The following is an 18,717-nucleotide window of genomic DNA, read 5'->3' as shown; positions in this document are numbered from 1 at the left end:
GTCGAGGGTCTCGGCGTTTCCAAACTAGCATGGGCGTCCCAGTCCACCATGCTCACACACATGGCCTCCTAGGGTGCGAGCGCGCACATCTCTTACGCTCAAATACACGTCATGGTGGGAACCTCGGGGGCGGCCCCACCACATGACATCATTACCTCTGGGTATAGCAAGCCTCCGCTTTCGCTACCACCTTGAGTTAGCAAGGTCTTCGGTTTAGCTACTCTGACCACTCTAAACTGCATGCTTAGATGCTGCTGTCACTCCAAGGGCCTTGCTCCAGTAGAAGCTCTAGATACCCACTCCTTGGGGGTCTCTCACTTCCAACTACCCTTCGGGGCCCTCACTAACTAAGACAACTGCTCCTCAGGGGTCTTTCTCTCTCTCTACATTTCAGGATTTTGGACTATCAGGTACCCGCTCCTCGAGGGCCTACCAGCCATTATATCCTGCACCATGGACCTTCAGTCCCACCCTTCTACCATCAGGAAGATGCCTTCATTCCGTGAGTATCTCTACGATCCCGTGCTCCAGCTCCACCCACCCAACCGTGGCACTGTGGGCTCCCGCCTATCATGAACATCTGGATTAGACTACACTTCTGAACCTGTTGAACGTACTGGCACTTCATGGATCAGTGCCTTACCTTCCTGCTTTCATCATCTATCTACAGCAGTACAATAAAGCCTCTATCTATACTGTGTCTGCTATCTGAGTTCAGGCTATCGCAATGGTTCCCCCTCTCCGTGGGTGGAGTCATCTCCACTGCAACCAAGGGTCAACAATGCCACAAACATAACACCTGTCTTTTCTTCTCTAGGACTCACATAAGCTTCTTTAGCCCGCAAGTGCCAGGATTAGGAATTATTAGGAACATAAGAACATAAGAAATTGCCATGCTGGATCAGACCAAGGGTCCATCAAGCCCCAGCATCCTGTTTCCAACAGAGGCCAAACCAGGCCACAAGAACCTGGCAATTACCCAAAAACTAAGAAGATCCCATGCTACTGATGCAATTAATAGCAGTGGCTATTCCCTAAGTAAACTTAATTAATAGCAGTTAATAGACTTCTCCAAGAACTTATCCAAACCTTTTTTTGAACCCAGCTACACTAACTGCACTAACCACATCCTCTGGCAACAAATTCCAGAGCTTAATTGTGCGTTGAGTGAAAAATAATTTTCTCCGATTAGTCTTAAATGTGCTGCTTGCTAACTTCATGGAATGCCCCCTAGTCCTTCTATTATCTGAAAGTATAAATAACCGATTCACATCTACTTGTTCAAGACCTCTCATGATCTTAAAGTCCTCTATCATATCCCCCCTCAGCCGTCTCTTCTCCAAGCTGAACAGCCCTAACCTCTTCAGTCTTTCCTCATAGGGGAGCTGTTCCATCCCCCTCTCTGCTGGGGCTTGGATTGGGTTGGTTTGGTTTGGGACTGTGAAATTTCGTCTCTCTCTGCTGGGGCTTGCCTGACGCTTGGATTGGGTTGGTTTGGTTTGGGACTGTGAAATTTCATGTGAAATTTTGTGTGAAATTTCATAATTTACCGCCTACCCTGACCCTGGCGTTAGTGTGAAACCACACTAAAGCCAGGGTCAGGGTAGGCGGTAAATTAGCAGGTAAAAGACGTGGCAAGATAGCAGGTTAAAAAGGAGATAGTCGGGATGCACGTTACTGTATGGGAGGGAATAGCTAATCGGATCGTTTACATACATATACATGCCGCGGGCGGAAAGGGATACGCGTCGAGTAAAAGAAGCGGTAAGGATCGGTAAAAACAGATAGTGAATCGCAGGTTAGACTTACGCGGCCAAATTGTGAGTACACAGCGGGTTAGAAATGGGGTAACTGCGGCCGCGCTTTACTGTATCGGCCTGCATGTTAATAACAGTCCAGGCAATTAGCAAGAAATCACAAAAGAAAAAAATCCTTTAGCAGTCTCTACTCAGCTCCATACACTCCAGAAGTTACACTTCTTTCACTAGTCTCTCCAGGGTGTTTGGATAAAGCTCTTTTTTCACCTCCTCAACAGGATTTCCTATTCTTCTTCAGACTCACAGCAGCACACAGTTTCACATTTATCTTCTTTATCCTTCTCTGACTAGGCTTCCTGAAGGAGGATGGTGTCCCCTTAAAACTTGAGGTCTTTATCCTACTGGCACTCAGTCAGTACTAGCCAGAATATTCCTTTGTCCTTCCAGTCAACTCCACAACTTCTGCACTTTAGCTCTTAACTTCTTGAGCTGAATGTTGACCTCCTTCCAATCTCTCAGGTACCAGACAACTCCCCTCTATGCCTCCTGAGAATTACTTTTATATCACACTCCCTTTGGGGGAAAGGAAACTCCTATCCATCATTTCTTTAGCTCATATCATCTGAACTTCCCCTGAACCTCCATCTACTGGAAGAATCTATATTTTACTAATAGCTGTTTTCTAGTGGACCCTAGACAGGGGTTGAACTGCCCCCTCTCCCCAAGAAGACAAAAATTGGGGAAGCGTAAGGTGTATTTTTTCCTTAATTTACATATTACAATACAATACAGAAAAGATAACAGGTTAAACAACACTCCCTCCTGTGATAGTGGGACCCCTCCCATAAAAAAACATCACAGCTTAGTGCATCTAGTTATAAGTTATTTACCTTAGCTACTATATGTGGCTGCCAAAACTCCTTCACTGCTGTGACTCACTGCTACTCCCAACACTCGGAGTCACATCCAGTGTTTCATGCACATTCATCCTGGGGATAGGATGGAGAGTGGAAGGACATGAAGGAAGAGGCTCAGTATGAGGAAGACAAGGAAATGGTGTGTGCAATGTGTGGCTTGCACTAACCAGGGCCCAGTTATCCATCCTCTGCATGCTACCCATAAATTACCATGTTGCGGAGCTCATGCTATAGCTAGGAAGAAGAGGTTTGCATGATTACACATTGTCTTAAAAAGGAATTCCTACATGTTTAAGAAAACCACCACTGGTGTTTCTTGTTGTGAGGTGCAGAGACTAGAAACCAGGTGCTGATCTGGATTTCTGCATCAGCCAGTGATGACTTTTGTGTAGCACACCTGATCAGGTCTGAAGGCCATGGCACACTGGTGGGAGACCCTGCCTTAAACTTTAGGTTCTTTATTGTCCTAGCTTGAACTTAGTCTTATAGGCTGGAACATCCTTTTGTCCCTCCAGCAACCTCCACACTTCAGCCCTTAAATCTTTGAACTGAATGAAGACCTCCTTTGTTTCTTTCAGGTTATAGATAATTCCCCTCTTTGCTTCCTAGGAAGCACTTTTATATCAACACTCCTGTTTATCACTCCTTTAGTTTAGCTCACACCTCCTGAACTTCCCCTGAACCTCTGTTTATTGGAAGAACTACATTTTACTAGTAGCTCCTTACATTTCACTAATACCTCCTTTCTAGTGAACCCCAGACAGGGAGCATAATAGTTTTGGCTAAATGTGCTAACGTGTTCTGATCATTCCCTTCCTTGATGCTTTCTGTTTACAAACTGTATATAAAAGCTGACAGACATGATTCTTCAGGCTGAAAGATAGCTCAGATCTGATGAAATAGATGTAAAAAAATAAAGAGAAACTGTTTTCACACAGTTACTGACCAATGTGAGTCATTCTGCTGAGTGCCAAAGAACTTTCCTTTAACAAACAAAACAATACAAATAAAAAACAAATGACTCAATGGAATGCAAATATATTCTGTAGAAACTTTATTGAAACCACACCACAAAAAATAAATTATTCTAGTACTATAGTATTCATGAAATGCTTTGCTTAGTAAAAATAAAGTCCTTTGGAGATGTGACTAATCTTGTAAGTAGTCATTTGCCATTCAGCAATCCTGATGTCTTTGTGTTTAGCAAACAACAGATCTAGATACTGTTTGTTTTTTTTCTGAAGCCACAATTTGATTGGCTAATAGAATGGCATTTATTTTTAAAAAGTATATACTGCATAAACAACTGAGTTTACAATAAAAGCAGTTTACAAATTTAACACACATAAATCCAACATAAAACCAGTACCAATTCAAAATTATATATATAAATATATATACACACCCACCCACCAAAAAAACCTATAAAACCTAACCACCCCTACTAGAACGGTAAAAATCCGCCAACTGCCACTGCTAGCTCCCACTGTTTCCAAGAACCCACCATTCCCTAGGGTCTAATCCCAAACTCTTCACAGCATCAGAAACATCACATTTGTGATGCCATTTGCGTGTTGTAATGTGCTGGGAAAAGAGCTGATATAAAATGATTTCACTAAGCAGTGTGATCACAAAGGGGAAATACTGGAACCCACACTTAAGTGATTCATGCCATTTGTACATTTTTGCAGCCTGGTTGCTGCATCAAGGTAGGTAGAGCACAAGGGTTCAGGCTTTGGCATCAACAAAGGAGTTTTTGGCAGGTCAGATTCATCTTTGTTGGGACATTGGCTATTATGCTATTAAGAAGCTTTAAAAATCAAACAACATCAGTCTTTAAAGGTCTTTCCTTGACATATTGGAGGGAGCCGTTGACATCCCGAGGAGTGGAGAAGGGCATCAAGGGTGTTGAGCTGCTTTCTGGAGAGGTTTTCTACTTTTCCAGTGGAAAGACCATTTGTCTTTTCACAGAGACAGAGTAGGCCTCTTTCCAATATTTTCTAACGTTTTGTGGGAGTGGAAGAGTTTCCCCTTTCTTATTCCACCAAGGGAGGAAAGCTCAACCTTCTGCACAGTTTCTTTACTCATAAGATATCTAGTCAGGTGCTAGAAATCCACAGCTATGAGCTACCTACTATTTTTGTTCACAAGAATTTGATGAGGACTCTGTGGGTGCAGCCTTTGAAGAGTGCCTGGCTCAAAGGGATGAGAGAGTAGAGCCATTGCTGAAGGACTGCAGCACTTAGAGGTATTTGTAAGAATCTGTAATAATCAGAGAATAGGGACATGTAGCTCAAAAATGTTTGTTTTTTGTTATGAGAGTTTTTTTCCATAAAGATTTGGTTTATTTAATGTTTTTTTTTTTATTTGGTTCATTTACCAAACTGAAAAAAAAAATCAGTCAAGAAATAAAAACCCAAAACAACAACAACAAAAAAAAAATCCAACCGCAAAAAAAATCCACCCCCTCAAGAAAAAAAAAAACAGACCTCTGGTAGGAACAGGCCTTAACAATGAAGCCTGGTCCTGGTGTTGGGACCTAGGCCTGGCCCGAGGCCTGGTCCCAGCATCATGGCCTGGTCTGAGGCCTGGTGCCAGCACCTGACTAGATATCCTGTTTCTAAGGCCTAGGCCTAATACCAAGGTCCAGTCTGGCCCCAGCCTGAGGCCTGGTCCCGCTGCTGAGGCCTAGGCATAGAACCAGGGCCTAATCCAAGGCCTGATCTATCACCAAGGCCCAGATGCCTAGGACCAGGCCTCCCAATATCTTCATCCTTTCATGATCTTCCAGTAATGATGCTTTCTGCTTGAAGGGCATGGTGGAGTGACTTCACTATGGCGCCTTTCTCCGGAGCATACAGCCCCATTCTAATGTATAGCCTAGGTTGTGGAGATTGGAGCAAGCATCCAGGCTGGGTCCCACTGCCACGCATATCCTAGTCCTCAGCAACAGGAGCAAGCTAAGGCCTGGTGCCGTTGGAGGCCCTTTTTTTTTTTTAAATACACAAACATGAAAATATAAAAAGATTTGGGGGTATTTTTGTAGGACACTATTTTTTTGTTTATTTCATTCAGAACAAATAAAAAATGGCCTCATTCATTGCATTTTTTAAATTAATTTCAAATGAATGCACATCCCTACCACAGAGCCCCTATTGTTTTAGAGGAGGGCTTGGAGGCAGAGGAAAAAGCCAGAAGGGGGCTCCTGAAATGTGTTTTACTGCTCTGTATTTTTGTATTGTCTTGTTCGACTGGGAAGAATCCAAAAGTCTAGATTGTTTTTTTTGTTACTTTGTTAGTTTTCAGTAAACCTTTTGGTTTTGGAACAACCCACTTTGGCAAAGTATTGTCTTTTATTGTCCATAGGTGATCCCTTTAGCCTTATAACAGAACCTATTCTAATAGGGGCTGCAGCTAGTTTTTCTCCAGTGCTGCAGCTTTCAAAAGTGGCTCCTTGCCTGTTGCAGAGACTATCTTGACAAAGGGGTTACATCCTTATGATACTACTAGCAACTGTACCCGTTCTACGCCCGGGCGGCGAGCCTTTTTATTGTCACATCTGCTCTTGTTTTGAGCAGAATTTCCCTAGAAATTCACTGTAAGAGTGTCCCTTCCACATACACACACCCTCATACAGGCTCCCTCACTCTCTGGCACACACACACATCCCCTCATATAGGTTCCCTCTCTGAAACCCACACTCAAGCATCCCACGCACTCCCCCTCTTACCAACCAAGCTGTCTCTCGCACTCCCCCACACCCCCCTCCTCTCTCACACACACATTCTCTCTCACTGGCATCCCCCTCCCCTTATATAAGCTCCCTCTCCCTGAAACCCCACTCAAGCATCACCCACCCATCCTCTCTTACCTCCCATGCTCTCTCTCACACCCTCCCCACCCCCTCTCACCAACCATGCTCTCTGTCACCCGTCCCCTCACACACACATTCTCTCTCACTGGCATCCCCCCCCCCATGCTCTCTCTCACACACCCTCCCCTCCCCAAGACACATTCTTTCTCACTGGCATGCCGCGGGACCCACACCGTTTGCGGTGAAGATGAAGGCCTGACGCACCATTCGCGGCAAAGATGAAGGCCCGGCGCGCCATTCGCGGCACACGGAGGCCTTCCATTTTCACCTTGAGCAGAAAATAGCAGCGGACACCCCGGCATGCCACGAATGGAGCGCGTCCCGTGGCACACGCTCCATTCATGTCGAAGATGAAGTCCCAGGCGTGCCAATCACGGCACACGGGGGCCTTCCCTTTTTGCCACGATCGGCACGCTGGGTCTTCATCCTTACCGTGAATAGAGTGTGTGCCGCGGGATGCACTCTGTTCACAGTATGCCAGGGTCTGCTCTGCTATATTCTTCCTGTCCCACAATGGCCGCTGTCCTTCGTACCTCTGGCGTGTTTGAGTCTCCAAGGTGGCCAGGGAGCTGACTGTGCCATCTATTGGCGGACTGGGGAACATGTGCAAGCACTGACGGACACACTACCAAGCCCGATATATTATAGCGCCATCTATCGGCAGGCTGGGGAACATGCGCGAGCACTGACGGACACACTACCAAGCCCGATATATTATAGCGCCATCTATCGGCAGGCTGAGGAACATGCGCAAGCACTGACGGACACACTACCAAGCCCGGTATATTATGGATTGTAGTTATGCACTAGGACACTCTAAAATATGCTTTAAAGGAACTTTAAATGAATGAAACATCCAAACTGAAAAAGGCTATTTCTGGTTTGTTCCAAATGGAATAAATCGAAAATGGCCATGTTCCAAATTAACTGAAAATTTCTGAGTACGTTTGTTTTGTTTAAAATAAATGGCCTTTCCAGCTCCCACAAGCCCATCTCGGATTCTGAGGGCCTCCTTGAACCTCTCTGATCCCCTTCCTGCCCCTCAAGAAACCAGCTGTGCCCAGGCCTTCTCAATTGACCTAAGCTGAGCCAACCTGGAGCCTCCCTGAGACCTTCCAACCCCCTCCTGTCCCTCCAAAATTTGCTGGGGCCAGGAAACTCCTCAGCACCCCTTCCATGGAGATCCTGAGAAAGAAGGGAGAAGAGTGATGTGCTCCTGCCCCACCAGAATCCTTTAGAAAAATGGTGCCACCAGCCCTGAGACTGGTGCCAAAATGAAACCACTTTGGTTTCAGTCTCATGACCACTGGCACCATTTATAAAAGGATCACGGTAGGGCAGGAATGAGTGGGCATCACTCCTGTCCCTATCTTTCTCCAGGTTCCCCCAGAGATGGGGTAAGTGGAAGCTTGGGAGGTCCCTGCCCAGGCAATTTTTGGGGTGCTGGATGGGGGTTCAGAGGGATTCGGGGAAGTCCTGGCTGGGCTTGGCTCATCCGGCCAGTTAGACCATCTATTTCTTGGGGTGGTGGGGGGTGGGGGGTGGAAGTGGGATCAGAGGAGTCCATTTTGGTTTGGTTTTTTTTTGTTTTGGGATTTTTAAAAAATGTTTATTTGGTTCAGGCAAACAAACCAAATTGAAATAAACATTGAACAAACTGAAAAATGAAAAAAATGAACTCGCCCTCCCCCTTCCCAAAATGAAAAAATGAAGCGGAAACAAATTCTTTTGGTCTGCACATCCCTAATGCTTTACCTTTCCATTATAAAACTTCTCATATGACTGAGAGCTTGACCTTAGTCTTCATACCTCACAGCACATACAAGGTGTGCTATAGTTGCCAGGTGATGCATAACCTGACATTCCTCTTTATGGGCCATAAGTGGGTGATGGGATTAGTAGAAGAAGCTATTCTCAAAATGTATTGCAGAAGAGGACTGTAACCTAGCTCACACAATTGGCCAAGGAAATCATGACTCAACTCAGATTTCCCTTTCTCCTTCTCACCAGGGTTAGGATGGATGAAATTTTAATATTGCCTCAGCATCTCAGACAAGTGTTATAAGATTTCTGCCCATGCCACACCTAGTATACCAGGTGAATTAGCTCACACAGGAAAGGAAATCAATTCCCATGGAAAAAAAATTCAAACCAGCCTCTGAGGCCTGTGAAATTTCTCTTGAAAGAAATGGGTTAAATGGGAAAGCTTGAAAACAAAAGATATTTCATATTAAAATGCAAATAAACTAAAACTGACCATGCTAGACAAGTCCGAGTTTGTCATAAATATTTTAATTTTGATGCAAACTGGACTGTAGCCAGCTGCACAATCTGTCCAAAATCAGAACTGGGAAAGGTTCATCCGGGTTGAAGTCAGGTTGCTGCAGCCTGCATCTGGATTTATTTAGGGATCAAATTCTTGAATTCGGCCAAAAGGGTCATGATATCTGAGGCTTTCGAAGAAAAGCAGGGCTGGCATTAAGGTGGGGGCAACTATAGACACTGTCTGGGACCCCACCTCAAAATAGGGCCCAGAGGTAAAGTAGCAGCGTGCAAAGCCTGGTCTTGGACTCATTGGAGAAGATCTTCAGGGGAGCAGCGACAGGCATGAAGGTGACTGACTGCCACAGGTTGGGTGTTCACAGGCCCTGCAGCAGCCACATCCCTTCCTCCTGGTGGACTTCCCATTACCAAGAAAACGCAGAAGGGGATGGAGCATATACCGCTTACAAAATGCTAACCTGTGCATGAATACAAAGATGATAGATGCAGCATAGAACAGTGGTTTATGACAAGATGGTTCATGGGCAAGATAGAAAATCATCTTCATGATCATCATGTATTTATCATCATGTTTTCTACCATAAAAGTCCAAAACGTGTTACAGGAAGATTATAAAAGAAATACATCAATCCAACAGCAACTTACAATAAGTACAGTGATAGCAGATAATTATTGCAAACAAACAAACAAACCTCTGGTGGGACAAGAATAGGAATGGGAGATAATACTATATACATACAACAGGGATTTTTCTCAGTGGTCAAGTATAATAGATATGGCTGAATGTGGACTAGTGACGTGAGTATGCTGTTCAGGGGCTCGGAGATCCCTGAGCGGTATTTGTGGTTCCTGTGGGCTAGGGTGGGGCAGCAGGAGTCTCATCAGGAGTTCAGGGGGCAGGTTGCGAGCCATAAGCTGCTACAAATAGTCAGGTTTTCAGTCTGTTCTTGAAAGAGAGGAGGTCTGGGGCAACCCTGATCTCCAGCGGAAGTGAGTTCCAGCGTCTGTGAAAGTTCTTTTCTTGCTGTGGTTGGGAGTTGCATTTCTTTGGGAGCTGGCATAAAACAGATAAAGGCAGGTTCTGTAAAGCAGAACTAGAAACGGTTACCCATCTCATTGCTGGGTGCCACACGCTGATGTCAGAAGGCTTATGTACAGAAAATTATAATAAGATGGCATGGCTCATCACTGAAAACCGTGTAAACATTATAACACGGTACTGGGAAAGCCACGGGATCATGTCTCTGAAAGAACTGTAGAGAATGAAGAATTTGTGATAACCTGGGACATCCCGATGCAAGATAACCAGAAATTGTGGTAAAGGTGTAAAGCACAAGAGCGGCACTGCTAATAAAAGTGTCAGTACCAAGTGACTGCCAGCAGACCCAACATGCTGTAGCTTACAAGTGAGGTTCATTCCTGTCATGGTATATTACCCCCCCAAATTCCTGAGCCATACCAATGATTAAAGGGGTGAATTTTCAATGACTTTTACAGGGGTCGTGCTTGTAAGATTGGCATATGCGCACTTAAGTAGTCTTTTTATGCAGGAAGCGAGTTTTCAGAAGGGCGTGAATACATGCATGCTGACACTGCCCCATGGAAAAGTGGCCATGTACAAAAAGAGGGCGTTTCAGGGCAGGGTTTGGAAGCATGCATGCATTTACGAATTTTATAAATAGAGTATGTGTATAAGTCATCAAACAGGCGCACAGGTGTAAGGGGGTACTTCAGATTTTCCCCTTACTGGTAATGTTGCCCTTGAATGTAATGGCCACAGTGCTCTCGACAGCCCTGGTGTGCCACAGACACCTCCCTGATAGGGAGGTCAGTGACAGTGGGTGTGATAAGGAGGTTTTTGAACTTAAACAAATCTTCTTTGCCATGTGACATGCGGGGGAGGGGGGGCTGTCAGCCTTAGCAGAGGGCTGAAGGAGTGAGGATCTCTCCTTGTGGAGGGCACTTAAGATGGCCTTTTCTTCCACAGGGAAAGGATTAAGAAGGAAGCCTGAGGAAAAGAAGCTTTTCCAGGGAGAGTGCTGGGGCCCAGCATCCTTTGGGAGAGGAGAAGTCTTGGGGTTCAACTGCTAGAACTACTGAGAACTTATCCGAGTGAAAGAGGAATTTGAGAAAGGAGAACCAGATAGGCCATGTATTATGGGAGGTTTCACCAGAAAGAAGGAACTGCTCCACCGAGGATGGGATCTGGAGTTGTACCTTCCTCATAAAGAGATTAGGAAGAAGCTCCAAGTGGTTATAGACGAGAAGTTAAGAAAACAGAGAAGGAAAATTACCCCGACCAAACAAGTACTGGGAGAGTCCCAGGGAGCTTATTTATTTATTTTAAAACTTTCTATCCCCATTCTATAGCCAGCACAAGAGTATTTGGCAGCTTAGGTGAATCTTCAGTCATTCACCCACCTCCTCCCCCAATTTACCTCCAGCACAGCACTCCCTTCTTCAGTGCTGTTGGATCTGGCACCGCACCCCTCTGGGCCTCATGCAGTTAGGAATTTGCTGCCCCCAAATTTTTGCTGTTCTAGGCATCAGCCTAGTTTGCCTAATTGAAGCGCTGGCCCTGCCTATAGCCAGTTCTAGATGGAAGAGGTATATCAGCATACCTGGGACATTTTGACTTCCAGTCACCCTGAGATTACCATGGATTAGTGGGGGAGGGGGGAAACAGGGGGAGGGCAACTACACAGTGGGACTGGATGCTCACAAATTTGCTCTCATAAACACTCTTCCATGTTCACACTTACTTTCACTGCTCATTCTCTCACATTCTCACATGTCCATTTACACCTTTACTTCTGCCATTCTCCCACCAACACACACACACACACTCACGTCTCTCCCTCTTCCATACACACACGCCCACTCACTTTCACACCCATGCTCACTTGCACTCAGCTCTCTCCTACTCACTTACATACACTCTCAGCTCTCTTCTTCCTACACAAATACACACTCACTCACTCTCACAGACTTGCTCATTCATTCTCTCTCCCCCTCCTTTCAAAACACACTAGTAACAGTAGACTCTGACTTGGGCTCCTGGAGCAGCAGCAGCAACCTCTTCCTTTTCCTCCTGTGCTGTGGAAGTGGACACTGCCTGTTTCCTACTCCTCGTTTGATGCATGGGCAGGAAATCGCAAAATCGATTGGCCAAGGCAAACAGGATGGGGCGGGCAAGTGGCTGGATATAGGAAATAGGCTGTGCAGGAGCAGGTGGAGTCATGAGGAAGTGAAGTTAAGAGTTAAAAAGGTCCGGAGATGATAGAAATCACTGTCGAGTTCCTCCTTTTTCAGCCGTGCAATACCAATGGTGCTCCTTTCTTCTTTCCGGATCCAAGCAGATTGGTTTTGCTGCAGCACCCAAAGATTTCCAGTATTGGCCCGGAGACCCAGTAATTTTTTTAGAATTCCGGAGTCTCCGGGCCAAATCCGGAGAGGTCCCAGGTATGGGTATCAGCTGGGAAAGGAGAGGGACTGAGATGTAGTCTTGTAAAACTTGTACTTTATTGCATGTGGAGTGTCAGTTATTTTTTGAACCTTTTTTTACCTGCCAATGTGCCAATAAGAGTTCATTTTGAAGAATAGCTTTGAAGTCAGTGAGGTGAATTTAGAAGTGACTAGACTGATAAGTAGAAGAGCCTGAATGTGAGAAAACCCTAAGACTATTTCCTCCCCCCCCCCCCCCCCCAATGCAGGAAGCTTGAGAGACCATGGGGCCTGCCTTCTGCCATGATGTTGTTAGTAAGCCCCTGTGCCCAAGAGGTGATTGGGACAGGGGCTACACATACTTAATCACTTTCATTTAATCAAACTGTGAAAATTAAACCTGACTTCTCTTTTGTCTGCAGTTTTTGGGTACAGAGTCTGGAACACGTGAAAGATGAACAGGTGAAAGCCTGGGTCGACTGTACTTTGAAATACACATATGAATAAACATTTTTGTAAGCAAGATACGCACATACATCAGCCAACTTTATAAAATATCTATCACTGCACATAAAGTAAGGTTTATTACGTGCACATATTACAGTTATGTAACACATACAACATATTCACATTTTTTAATAAAATAATTGTATGAACTATATGGATCCCTGTATACAAAGTATGTGCATGTACCGAAACATTCATACGTACTTTTGGGGTGGGCTCCCGCTGCACAGCTTATCAAATACAGGTGGAACTGCAGACGCACCTACTTACGCGAGTAAGGACCGAAAATTACCCTCTCTGCATTCGGAGATATTCAGCCCCTGGCAGTTTTTCATGCTGCACAAAAAAAAGATAAGAGAAAATATTCCTCCCTGTCCTTGGAGCTTTATTCCTGTGCATAATAAAGAGCATTTTTTTTAAACTTCTAATTGTCACAGAATGGAAGCCGTAGAGATCAGTGTGTTTGGTCAATGACATTTCCTCTCTTCCTGAGCGGTTAGGTAAGAGGAGAAGCTTCTGGAAATTAATTAACCAGTGGCTTATTGGCCAGACACATGGGACTGAAGTTTAATAAACAATGTTGACTCAAAGCAGAGTTCATTTACACAGGAAGACAAATGAACTGGCTGGCTGCTGAATCCAATGTGAACAGACACGCTGTCTTCCATGCTTGTGGGCTTTCTTATGTGCCAGTGATTTAGCTCAGCAGCTTCAGGCTTTTTAATGTCAAATAGTTCTCTTTGTTAGAGAAATGGTTTTATGACTGCAGATCACATAAAAATGTTTTTTTATATTGTTTCACTCTTCACAATGATTTCCATTTGTTTATCCCAGTGGGTAATTGCTGGAGCTAACTCTGTCTTCTTTACAGTTCCAAAGGACTGTAGACTTGTGAACAAGGCACGTTTATTTTGACGGATGGTGTGTGTATTACAGAAAGTAAAAAAAAAAATGAAGCCAAAACAATAGCCACCAAACTCAAAGCACAATAAAAATGCAGCTCTGCTAGGGGTGAAAATAGGGGACACCCCTAAAAATGTTGCTATATATGGAACCATCTATGGAAAACATTAAAGTAATTATATTTTATAGGGACAGTCCTACTAAGTCTGGAGCATCATACATTGCTCATTCCTGCTCTAAAATCATCTCAAATTTTTTTTAGCTTAATAAAATGGTTATTTATTTATTTTTTGTATTTATTTAATTTATATTATTATCCCATGTTTCTTCAAAATTCAAACTGGAATACAACTTTACATACATATATTAAAACATTATATAAAAGACAATAGTTGCATATTACCATACACAATAAAATAATCACAGAAATAAAAATCATCATCATAAAAATTCTGCATATGCTCTTTTAAACAAAAGAGCCTTTGCCAGCTTCCTGAATCTTAAATAAGCACTTTCCTTCCTCATCTCTAAAGGGAGTGTGTTCCACAACTTTGGAACTGCTAGGGGTACATATTCAAAAGCCATTTAGACGGCTAACGGGAAAGTTATCTGTCTAAATGGCTTAGCCGCATTTTTTAAATGCTTAACCGGCTAAATTCTAACCGGATAACGAATTATCCAACGAGAATTTATCTGGGTAAGTTAGGGACATTCCTGGGGCAGGAGGTAGGGATCTCAGGGAGGAGCTGAGTTAGCGGGTTAACTTAACTGGCTAACTCTAGACGTGCCATAGGGCCGAATACCACATATCAGGCTAACTGTAACTTATCTGGGTATATTCATTCAGTGGCGCAGCTGTGCTACTGAATATCCCAGTTAAGTGAGTTGGATATGGGTATCTGGCTAACTTAACTAGCCGCTTAGCAGCTGAATATTTACCCCTTAATGTAAAAGTGTGTTGTGTAGTGCTTGTAACCTAAAGACAGACTGCAATGGTATTTTAATCAAATTCTGATCTTGTGATCGAAGGTTACGCACGGGAATACACTCTTTAAACTTACCAGCAAGACAATAATCATCTTTATAAAATGCTTTATGAGCCATAGCAAGTACCTTGAATTCAACTCTCTCTGCCATTGGGAACCAGTGCAATTTAATTCTAAAAGTTATCAAACTGGTTCCCCAAAGGAAATATCATTCTAATTGTAGCATTTTGTACTAAAAGAAGCGCCTAATCAAATATTTAGGTAATTCTAAATAAAGGGAATTGCAGTAGTCAAGTTGATTTAAAATGATTGCTTGAACTACCATTCTAAAATCATCATCAAACAAAGTCTGTTGTAAAGGACAAATCATTCATAATTTTGCAAAGGATATTCTTGCTTCATTTGCTATTTGAGAATTCAAAGAAAGAATGGAGTCCATAAGAATTCCTAATTCTCTTGTCTTATCACATATTGTGGCAGCATGAACACAGAAATCATAATTAGTGATAGTGGATAGTGAATCACCAGTACCAACCACATTATCACAGTCTTGCTATGATTTAAAACCAATCCATGTGCATCCATCCATTCATTTATCCTAATCATGTCTTCATTAAGAATTACTAAAGGAAATTCTTTATTCACGAGACTTGGAATATAAAATTGCACATCAGCTGCATAAAATGTAAATGAAAATCCAAGTGCATCCTTCACTTCAGCCAAAGAGCGCATATAAATAATAAAAAGTACTGAAGATAACGAAGAACTTTGTACAGATAGACAGGGCAATTTTCAAAGGTGTTTACCTGAGTAAAATGGCCCGAGTGAAAACAGCAGCCCCCAAATGTGGCTAAAAGCACGCACATAGTATTGCGACTGTCGCTGCCCGATGTCTCCACTCTGCCCACCTTACCTCTTTTGCGACTTCTTCTTTGGTTGATGGAAGTTTGGCTGCCGTGGCGTCATCTTGCCGTTCTCCTCCGGCGTCCCCAGACTGGCTAGACACTGCCTTCCGCCATGTTCTCCTGAGGCCTAAGGGCGCGCGCGTGGCGCGTATCCGACTCAAGTACCAGCTGTGGTGTGAACCTCAGGGGCGTCCCCCTGAAATGACGTCATCAAGCCCGGATATTTAAGATCTTCGTTTTTTGCTAGCTATTCACGTTAGCAAGGGGATTCCTCCAGGTATCGCTGCGGATGGGATTCGCTCTCTGCATACCTTGCTACTCTGCCTCCTCGGACCTTACCAGGGGTAACCGCTCCTCTGGGGCCTCGTTCTCTCTCTTGCCTTTCAGGTCGCAGTCTGGAACCGGTACTCGCTCCTCGAGGGCCCATGTTCCCGAACCTGCTATCGAATACTACTTCTGCCAGGAAGTCACCGCTGCCTACAACGCCAGTGAGTTACCATCTCTCTCTCAGAGCTTTCCCTGGAACCGGGTAGTCGCTCCTTGAGGGCCTACTTCATTCCAGCCTCCGGGCTGCTTCAAGAGACTATTGTGTGAGAGTTACCATCAAGGTTCTGTTCCTGAACTCTGCATACCCTGCCTACTCACTATATTCAGTTTCTCTACAGCTCAGCCATCCTGGAATCGCTGTTCCAGTGCCTGAGGGACTAAAGCCCAGTCGGGCTCTTCCAGCTCAGTACTGCCACCTCTGGTGGTTCACTATACAGTTTAATAAAAGATCTAGTGTGTGTCTGTCTCCCAACTCTGAGCCTGACTGGTGGCCCCTCTCGGGATCTTCCCCGGGGGCGTGGTCATCTGCTACCGGCCCAAGGATCCATCCTCAATGATCACAAATAATAACACATAGCTGCCATACCATCCATAAGTTTAGCCATCCTGAGGGCATGTTTAGGTCAGGAGAGGAAAACAGCATGCATCCGCTGTATTTATTTATTTATTTATTTATTTCTTTTGTATACCGACATTCGATCGAGATATCACATCGGTTTCCAGATAACAGGTTGAATAGAGCCTGTTTCCAAAGAGACGTTGAATAGAGCCTGTATTTCCAAAAGGACGTGCTATTTCACGCCTGCTCAGCCAGCTGGGCGCAAAACGCGCAGATACTTTCAATGTGCGCACTAAGGGCCTGTTCATTTTCCAAGGGAAACAATGTGGGCTATTTCCATCTGAGAATTGGCAAATTGTAAATGGGCTAAGATAGCCCATGTAGTTTGTACAGAACCTGGGCTACTAAAAATTATCCTCTGAATATATAGAAAGTTCTTGAAAAGTTCTGTAATCACACACATTTAAAGTAATTCACTGGTTTAAAAGTTCATAATATATCTTCCCCAACTCTTATTAAAAAAAAAAAGTACTTTCCCAAGATTTTCTTCTTCTTGTGTTCATCCACCAAAGTTGTAGTTCTTTGCAGTGACAAACATACTTCACTGCTTGGAAGTTGACCTCAGCAAGATCCTGTAGGAGTGTGCATAGGAAAAACTTTCAGTTTGTGTCATCTGGCATCATAAGTTTTCCCATTTATTTAGTTCTCTACTTTTACCTTGTTTCCATTAAAATCTATGGGGGAAGCAATGCAGCCTATTTTGGACTCTAATATTGGGGTTTTCCATCCACGTTTCATGAAACTTGAATGTAGGCCTCAAGATCAGAGGCAACAGCATCCCAAGACACCATGAGAAGGAGAAAAGAACACACACAGTGACATGAACACCCTAGGGCAGAAGAGAGAGGTAAAACAGCATGAATCATGGCTTGAAACAACCAGGGCACTGTGAGAAGGCCGGAGCAGCAAGAACCATACCAGGAGCACCCTAAATTACAGTGCGAGAGGAAGGCACTGTGAGAAAAGCAAAGCAGCTTGAAACGTAGCATCAACAACCCAAGGCACAGCAAGAAAAGTGGAATCGAAATCCCAGGCAAGGAGTGCAGAGTAAGGCAGCAAGAAGATTGCCATCAACAGCTCAAGGCAAGTAGTAAGGGGTAAGGGAGGAAGGAGCATGGCATCAGAGGGCATTGATGCCTAGCCAGGAGCATGTTTCTGACTGTAGCAATTGAAAGGGAGCTGAGGCATGCCCTGTTAAGGGTAAGGGCCTTTTCGGCTGAAGCCCCTACCTTGTGAAACAGCCTATCATTAGATATTATGTTGAAGCATAATTATCTGTTTTCACAAGAAACTGAAAACATGGCTGTTTCCAAATGAGAAATAGGTTAGTAACCGCTTGTGACTTCCAGCTGGAGGCATGGGGTGAATTTTCAAAGCTTTAAGGCGAATATTAAAAGCCCAAACGAGCACCGAAATTTAACAGCCACCAGGAAATGCGCGTGCATGCCCTGCGTGCACAAATAAAAAGCTTTCAAAAATGGGTGGGGCATGGGCATGATCTGAGCGGGGCATGGGCGTTCTGGGACTTAAACTTTAAAATTAGCGCATAAATACTTACGCAGACCGGCACGCATCGGGGTCCCCTGCTGCATAACTTTATGTCTGCTATGCATGGCGTGTAAGGAGTAAAACAAAAAAAAATATAGGCAGATCAGTGGGGTTTTAAAGGCAGGATCTAACACGGGGGAAGGGATGCAATTAAACCAAGGGCTTTGGAAATCCTATCCATCAACCGGGCGAACTGGGAGCGAACTGGGAAAATGGGCAATGGTGTTGGTGCCCGTGGCTTTTAAAATTCCCTCACTTAACATGATAGAAACGGCTTTTGCGCGCACAGGCACACATCCACTTAAAAAGTGTGCGCATATGTGCGTGTGGTCAGGCAATTTTATCACATGTACGCATATATGCGTGTATATTATAAAATGGCTGTGTCCTAGCGCGGGCTGACGAACACGCGCATATGTGCGCTCGGACACTGCTAAGAAGGTTACCATCCCAACGTGGGTAAAACGTAGCATACACACACACACACACACACACACACACAAGAGGCCTATACTCGCATATTCTGTATTTTATAAAAATTGAAAATATGTGCGGAATGTGGCAGAAATATTCAAATAACTTACAAGTTATCCATATAAATGACATTGAATATGGCTGCCAAAGTGACTTGCCCAAGCTCGCACAGT

This window comes from Rhinatrema bivittatum, chromosome 4 (assembly GCF_901001135.1).
Source record: "Rhinatrema bivittatum chromosome 4, aRhiBiv1.1, whole genome shotgun sequence".
NCBI classification, from domain to species: Eukaryota; Metazoa; Chordata; class Amphibia; order Gymnophiona; family Rhinatrematidae; genus Rhinatrema; species Rhinatrema bivittatum.
Note: the sequence above shows the minus strand (reverse complement) of the source record.